This window comes from Rana temporaria, chromosome 8 (assembly GCF_905171775.1).
Source record: "Rana temporaria chromosome 8, aRanTem1.1, whole genome shotgun sequence".
Classification (NCBI taxonomy): domain Eukaryota; kingdom Metazoa; phylum Chordata; class Amphibia; order Anura; family Ranidae; genus Rana; species Rana temporaria.
The window spans coordinates 32,565,106-32,573,842 of record NC_053496.1 but is presented as its reverse complement, the minus strand read 5'-3'; positions in this window follow the sequence as shown (position 1 = coordinate 32,573,842).

Genomic DNA, 8,737 nt, shown 5'->3' with positions numbered 1-8,737 from the left:
ACTGGTGACTGGGAAAAAAAAATGGGAATCAATCTCGCCTTCGTTGAGAACCCTTCACTGGCTGCCAGTAAAAGACAGAATTGCATTTAAAGCACTCTGCCTGACACATAAGTGCATCCATGGGAAGGCTCTGCAATATTTTCGCGACAAGATAGAACCTCACAATTCGAATCGCGTTCTGCGATCCACCGACCAAAATCTGGTCAGGGTACCAAAAACCAAATACAAGTCCAAAGGAGAAAGAAGGTTTGCTTTTCAGGGTCCTAGACTATGGAACGCTTTACCAACCAGCATTCGGTTGGAGGAAAACCATCTGACTTTCAGAAGACAGATCAAAACTCTGCTCTTTTGATGTCATGAGACACGAACAACTAGCGCCCAGAAGCGATTCAGTTCGCATGCGCCGCGCTTTATAAGTTTTCATTCATTCATTCAGATATAACATTACATCAGTAGTTTTTAAAAAATGTCATTAGTCCTTTAAGAATTTTTTTTTTTTTTTTAGATGCCTTCAAAGTGTTGTTGCTAGGCAGAATAGTTAATCTTCCCACTTCCTCCACCTAGGTGCTTAAGCTTCCTAACCTACACCGCACAGACTCCTGGCAATGTAGTGGGTGTAACTTTTCTGGAGTCTGTGCACTCCCCAGTCTTGAAGAATCATGTGACTTGGACAGTACAGGTGCTGAAACCTGATCTGAAACCTATTACACTGCTTGTGCAGCACTGAGCATGTGCGAGATCTGCAAGGCTGAAATCCAGGAAGTCATACAGTCTGGCTTCATGATGCCCACACTTAAAATGGCCCCAGTCAATTTCTATTTCATAAAGTGTCTAAATGCTGTAACAACCTAACAAAACGGACCTTAGTTTACAGACAAACTTTACTAGAATACATTAAGCTTGTGTATTACAGGGGTATTTATATATAAAAAGTGAAATTGTGGCCGGAACTCAGGCTTTCCTTACACATACAATATTCAGTTATTAATATTTTCTGGGTTCTGTCAGTTTAGACATAATAACTAGAGTAATATATAATATATACTATTAACTAACACTAATGTATGTGGGGATGTAGAAAGCCATTTATTTAGAGTGTTTAATGGGTATATATACCTATATATCCATAGGGTCTTTCTTTAATAGAAACAGTCAATTGGTTATGTGTTTTCATATTTCCTTTCCTTCCTTTTTTCTATTTTCAGTTTTTAATGAATTTTATGTCAGAATATGGAAAGGTATCTTTAGTTGGGCTGTTTGGATTTCGGGATATAAATATCACAGGATTTGGTTTAATATCCAACCCCATGGAACTATACACATAACAATAGACTTTTTTCTTTATTCACCAGTGTCCATTGGTGCAGATTTTTGTTTTATGTTTTTGGAGAAGTATATTTTTATGTAATGTTTTATGATGTTTTAGATAATTGTGATACTACAACAAATTCCAGCAAGCGCAGAGTTTCTTATGAGTAGACATGTGCACTGCCAAAAAAGTTGTTTTTCTCGTTTGTTATTTTCGTTTTTTTTTTTTTTTTTCGGAAATTCGGGAAATTAGAAAAAATTAGTTTTTGTTTCATTCGTTTTTTTTGGGGGGGGGGGGGAATTCAGGAAATTCGAAAAATTCATTTTTCAGTTTATTAGTTTTTTTTGCTTTTTTTTCATAAATTCAGGAAATTCGAAACATTGGAATTCGGAAATTCGAAATTCCGAATTTTCGGATTTCCGAAAAAGCAAAAAACTAATAAAATGGAAAAACAAATTTTCAGAATTTCCGAAAATAAAACTAATGAAACGAAAAAAAAACGAATTTTCGGAAATTTCCCATTTTCGAATTTTAGATTTTCAAACTTAAAAAAATTCGGAAATACGAAAATTCAGAATTAACGAATTTCTAAAATTGAAAAATTCGAAAAATCCAAATTTCGAAAATTTAAAAATTTGTAAAATACGAACATTTGAAAAATTAGAAAATTGAAAAAAAAAATATTTTCGTTTTTTTTAATTTTCTAATTTTCGATTTATTTTTGAATTTTTCATTTTCGAATTTTTCGATTTTTGAATTTTCGAAATTCGGAAATACTGAATTTTCGTATTTCCGAATTTTTCGTAATAAGAAAATTTGGAAATACGAAAATTCGGAAATAAAAATTTGGAAAATACGAAAATTCGTGAGAATACTGTGACGGGACTTGTTTCAGCTACTCACTGTGGTCCCTGGTAATAAGTTGGTCGGTTCCTTAGTGGCGACAGCTTCTTCTCAACCTCCGACCACGACAGGTTCTCCGGCAGAACCGTCACTTCTGGTTGGACTGTGAGCTGCAATCCCAACCCTGTGCTGCTCTCTTGCTACTGGATAGGCCCTCAGACAGCCTAGCATTCAGATGTGCCCGGGATAGGCACACACTCTGGCCTAGCAGCCCAGGCAATACAACACACGTCCACCCAGACAGCCGTTCAGGTGACACAGAACACTGATCACCTGACTTGACCCAAATATTTAGTTTCTCCCAGCAGGCCAAGGGATCCAAGAAAACCCCTGCTGAGACCCCATATACCCATAATCTGACCTTGCAGTGCCCTTCTCGTATCTAATGCCACCAGGTACCGGGTCACCTAGCGGCAGAAGAGAAAAGTGCAGCAATGCCAGGTTTAGGGAGAAATTAATTGATCCTCAACAATAAGCCAAGGTAACTAGTCCTGGCAGGTACATTTTGGAGCAACCCTGCCTAAACTCCTGGGTGCTACATCTATATAATTAATTTAATTACAATTTTGATGGGAAAATGTGGTCATTGTAACCATATATAGCAGCCCTATTCATGGGGGATAGCCAATCATTATTTAATTTATTCATTATGGGTGTTGGTTTGCTAATATTAAGATATTGAAAGTACTTCTATATACTGTCAGTAATTTGAAGTATTTAGTAAGTGTTTAGATCAGGGCTTTTTTTCAGCGGGATGCTGTGGATCTATTTTACTCTTTTTTATCATTAACAAATACCATACAAATGATTTAGCACCACAAAAGGGTCGGTACTGGGAGGTGGGTAGGGGGTGGGACCAAAGGACAGTGCTCAGAAAAAAGTTTTGACTTGAATTAAACCTTAAACCTGCTCAGGACAATCATAGATCTATACTCAAAAGTTTAAGAAAAGTGGTAAAAAAATAGTCTCAATCTCCTCACGATGATCTTTTATTTACGGTACTGTACCATGATGCAAAAATCCCAACATGTCCTGACCTGTATTCCTTATGAATACATTAACGCCCAGTGGTATGAACATCGAACTGGACGTTAATTGTTTCATCAGTGACTATTAAAATACATTGCTGTATCAATTTTCTAACATTTTTAAATCAATTTAGCAAATTATTATTATTATTATTATACAGGATTTATATAGCGCCAACAGTTTACGCAGCACTTTACAATATAAAGGGAGACAAAACAGTTACAATACAATAAAATACAAGAGGATTAAGAGGGCCCTGCTCAGAAGAGCTTACAATCTAATAGGGTGGGACAGGTGGTACAAAAGGTTGTAACTGTGGGGAATGAGCTGATGGAAGTGGTAAAAGTTTAGTTGGAGAGGTGATAGGCTTCCCTGAAGAGGTGAGTTTTCAGGGATCGCCTGAAGGTAGCAACAGTAGGGGATACCCAGACAGGTTGAGGTAGTGAGTTCCAGAGGATGGGAGAGGCTCTGGAGAAATCCTGGAGACGAGCATGGGAGAAAGAGACAAGAGAGCTTGACAGTAGGAGGTCTTGAGAAGAGCGGAGAGGACGGTTTGGGATATGTTTAGAGACAAGATTGGTGATGTAGCTTGGGGCAGAGTTGTGGATGGCTTTGTAGGTTGTGGTTAGTATTTTGAATTTAATTCGCTGGGGGATAGGAAGCCAGTGTAGGGATTGGAGGAGAGGTTTGGCAGATACTGAGCGGTTTGTAAGGTGGATAAATCTGGCAGCAGCATTCATAATAGACTGAAGAGGGTATAGCCTATAGAGAGGCAGGCCAATAAGAAGGGAGTTGCTGTAAAGACCCTGTTTTATCTAAATTTATTAATAGGTCTGGATCTCAGCTGCGGAGGCTTATCAGGTCTGAACCACCAATTAACTCTCAAAACTGAACTGAGAATATGGGGTTAGGTCATCATATCCTCCATGTAAGACCAAAACATAAATAGGGGACAACTTATTACTTCATAAGGTTATCCTATCATATATCCTACATAAACAGTCTCTTGAGGAGGGAATAGTCTCTGTAAGGATATGCTATAGCAGTACTATTGAATAACATGGTTCTATGGTTAGTTAGTTAGTATTGTATGAATACTTCAGTATATCAAGTTGTTAGCATAAGACACAGTTCATTGCACAGTTGAATATAGTTTGCATGTGTAGTGGTGAGTCATATAAAGACAGTCCCTTGAAACAGTGAGCAGATAGTAGACTATGACAGATTGTACACTGCTGACAAGATACTTGCGGTTCTGTAGTTTTAGAGGTGGTTGAATGAGGGGAGTACGCTCAGATCCTTATCCAGGAGTCACCAGGCTGTTGGGAGCTGTAGATGCAGGCTATGAATCGGATGCAGAGGTGTTGAGTTGTTATCAGGTCTGCCAGTGTATTCAGGGAGGTGAGTCCTGGTTTCTGTAGCGTTGCTGAGAGATGGCCTCCAGGAGTCACAGGCTGTAATGGACTGAGGGTTTGTAGCGAGAGGTTCTGCGATCCCAGATGGCGGCAGGTGTCCAACTAGAATATCGGAACACCCTGCCGACATCTCTGGGAGTTTAAATAGCCCCGAATTCGCGGGGAAAAGCGCAGCTCCACGCTGGGTCGCACTTCCGCGTTCCAGCGTGGAGCGCAAACGTCCGCGCACCGGAAGTGACGCGGACGGAGCGCGGCTGCATGAATTAGATAGAGGCACGCTCGATCTGCATAGGGAAACGGCAGAAGCGTTACAGTTGCAATAGTCAAGGCGAGAGATAACAAGAGAGTGAATGAGGAGTTTGGTGGTTTCATTTGTTAGAAAGGGGCGAATTTTAGAGATGTTACGAAGGTGAATTCTACAAACTGATGGTTGCATTGTGGATTTTGATGGAAAAGTCATGGAGGGGGGCACGGGCAGGGGGGAATATTAGTAACTCAGTTTTAGAGAGATTTAGTTTAAGGAAGTGGTGCGACATCCATGCTGAGATGTCAGTTAGTAAGTTAGCAATGCGAGAGGAGACTGAAGGAGTGAGGTGAGGAGTAGACAGGTAGATTTGGGTGTCATCAGCGTATAGGTGGTATTGAAAGCCGTGGGCGGTTATCAAGTGACCAAAGGAGGAGGTGTAGATAGAGAAGAGAAGTGGTCCAAGAACAGAGCCTTGAGGGACCCCCACAGAAAGGGGCAATGGAGAGGAGGAGACAGAGTTGTAGGTAACACTGAAGGAGCGCTGTGATAGATAGGCAGAGAACCAGGATAGAGCAGAATCTTGGAGGCCAAGGGAATGGAGTTTATTGAGAAGGAGTGGGTGGTCAACGGTATCAAAGGCTGCAGAGAGGTCGAGTAGAAGGAGTATGGATTACTGGCTGTTGCATTTAGCAGTTAGTAAATCGTTAGTGATTTTTAGTAAGGCAGTTTCCGTGGAGTGCTGCGAGCGAAAGCCAGACTGTAAGGGGTCAAGAAGGTTATTTTCACTGAGGTAGGAGCCAAGACGGTTGTAGACTAGGCGTTCTAGAAGTTTAGAGGTAAATGGGAGCAATGAGATGGGCCTTAAGTTGTTCAGGTTGGTGGGGTCCAGTGAGGGCTTTTTAAGTATTGGAGTGATCTGTGCATGTTTTAGAGGGGAGGGGAAGATACCACTAGAGAGGGAGAGATTGAAGATGTGAGTGAGGGAGCATAGGATAGAAGAAGAGGGTGACCGTAGTAGATGTGAGGGAACAGGGTCCAAGGGACAATTGGTTAGGTGAGCATCTGAGAAAAGTTTTGTAACCTCTTCAATAGTAGCCAATTCAAAAGAGGAGAGTGTTGAAAATGCCGTTAGGCAAGTTATGTTGGGTGGTAAAGATGTACGGACGGTGGAGGTGTCCTCACGAATTGCATCAATCTTGTCTTTGAAGTGATTGGCAATCTCTTGGGCAGTGAGTGAGTTAGTGGGTAGAGGGGATGGGGGACGAAGCAGAGAGTTAAAGGTTGAGAAGAGCCGACGGGGACTGGGTGACAAGGTAGTAATAAGAGACACAAAATAGTCTTGTTTGGCAGCATGGAGGCAGGAATTGTATTCTACCAACATTTTTTTGTCCCTTATTTTTATAGTTATCAGTTCAGTTTGAATTTTATGACATTTTATTTATGTAGTTAGGTCCCAGACCTCCTTTGGTCTAATGATAACCTCTAGGGCCAGAGATAGCTGACATCCTTCTGTATATGGTGGGTTGCAAGACATAGTGGGTGTAAGATAGGTATATTAATTGGGCTCCAGACACTTCTTGAATGTAAAAGAGATTTTATTTCTCTTACCAGAACTTTGGGAGACACATATGCACAGTGTGTAGCTGGCTTCTATGACCTGACCTGTGAAATTTCCTGATCAGAACAGCAATGTGGCTGCAGTAGCCAGATACACGCCGTGAAGATCGTGGCTGTGTGTAAAGAAATGCAGCTCTGTGTAGGGAGGGGAGGATGAGCCGTGTACTGGGATGGCACAGGACCTCAGCGACTAGGTAGAGCACCCATAATGAAGGGGGTAGTCCGGGAGCTTTGGGGGGCAACTGTCTTGATCCGGCTATGTTGTCCCCCCAATGCTTTTCCTTCCCAATTGCCAGTGTGAAAGAGCCCTTAGTGGTGGTATGAATGCCTTTCCTGCAGTTGGAGGTTCAGTCCAATAGACAGGCGATAGGAGCATTTGCGTCAGCTGTTCAGTGAATAAAGAAACAACCCAAGCCTACCAAGAGCCTGTATCCTATTCCTATTGGACTCTATCCAGAAAGACTGTTCTTTAATTATTATAGCTGTGACATGTTTCCTACTAAATGTGCCAATTCAGTAATGAATGTTCTCTCCTGTTAAATTAAACTAACATTTGTACAAAAGCATCTTTGTATTGGCATAGATAAAGGAAATCCACCTCCACTGAGCTGTGGAATATGAATGAATTTAAATATGTAGCTTACTCTGCTAAATTAGTAAACTGAAAGGACTAGCAGAGATCTGTCACTGGATAGAATTAAAATAGTTTCAGTGGATGGTAAATGATTTCTAGAAATGGCTTTTACAAGCATTACAGAATGAATCCTGAACTGAACCATTATTAGAGGTCCAGGTAGGGTCAGCCACTTGCAGAACAAGGGGTGTTTTATAGCCTACCATCTAAAAACTGGTATATTAAACAGATGAGGTGGTTTTCATACTTTTAATGGTTTAGTCTGTAGTTACAACCCCCCAACCCCCCCCCCCCAAAGAAGTCGCTGGATGAATTGGGTCCCCTGCTCCCATGCCCATAACTCTGCAAAATAGCATCACATGGGGAGTGTTTATTGCAGATATCTATATATACACCCCAAAAGGCTGACGGTGCATAAATGCCAGGAATGACACGGCAGTTAAGTAATAGCATGAATTATATTACAACAGGATAAACAAAAGAAGAAATATATTGTAATGCGTAAACAGTAGGAGAAAGCTACTGTAGTGGTTAAACGGTAGTAATATGCTGCAGAAACAACACATGGTATAAAGACTTTGGGGTTTCTTTGCTCCCGAACCTGAACAATTGGAAAAAGTCTGGGTTCAGGTTCGGAGTTCGGGTATGTTTTGGCGCGCGGCACGGCAGCCAATCGCCATTCGTTTTACTACTGTGACTGGGAACTGATCACAGTCATGCCTACTTATGGCATGGCTGTGATTGGCCAGTGCAGCATGTGACCCAGCATGTGGCCAGGATCTATATTAGATAGAGGCACACAGCACAGATCGTCACTCTGCTTCAGTTATGATAGGGAAAGGCTGCTGCTGCTGCTTAGGGAAAGTGTCAGTGAGGTGTATCGTGCTTCAGAACTCTAAACAAGCACTCTTTATTCATAGAACGCTGCTGTAGTTATGATAGGGAGAGCCTGCTGCTGATTCTTAGGGACATTGTCAGAGAGTTGTATCCTGCTATATAGGTGAATCTCTGCCCATTTCACCAGCACTCTACCTGTCCCCTGTGATATACTGTCTGCGCAGTACATTGTTTAGGGCTGGCTTCCTGCTTATTGCTATAGGTAGAGAAATATATAGGTGAATCTCTGCCCATTTCACCAGCACTCTACCTGTCCCCTGTGATATACTGTCTGTGCAGTACATTGTTTAGGGCTGGCTTCCTGCTTATTGCTATAGGTAGAGAAATATATAGGTGAATCTCTGCCCATTTCACCAGCACTCTACCTGTCCCCTGTGATATACTGTCTGTGCAGTACATTGTTTAGGCCTGGCCTCCTGCTTATTGCTATAGGTAGAGAAATATATAGGTGAATCTCTGCCCATTTCACCAGCACACTCTACCTGTCCCCTGCCATATACTGTCTGTGCAGTAAAATTGTTTAGGGCTGGGTTACCTGCTTCTTGCTCTAGGTAGAGAAATATATAGGTAAATCTCTGCCCATTTCACCAGCACACTCTACCTGTCCCCTGTCAAATACTGTCTGTGCAGTACAATTGTTTAGGGCTGGGTTACCTGCTTCTTGCTCTAGGTAGAGAAATATATAG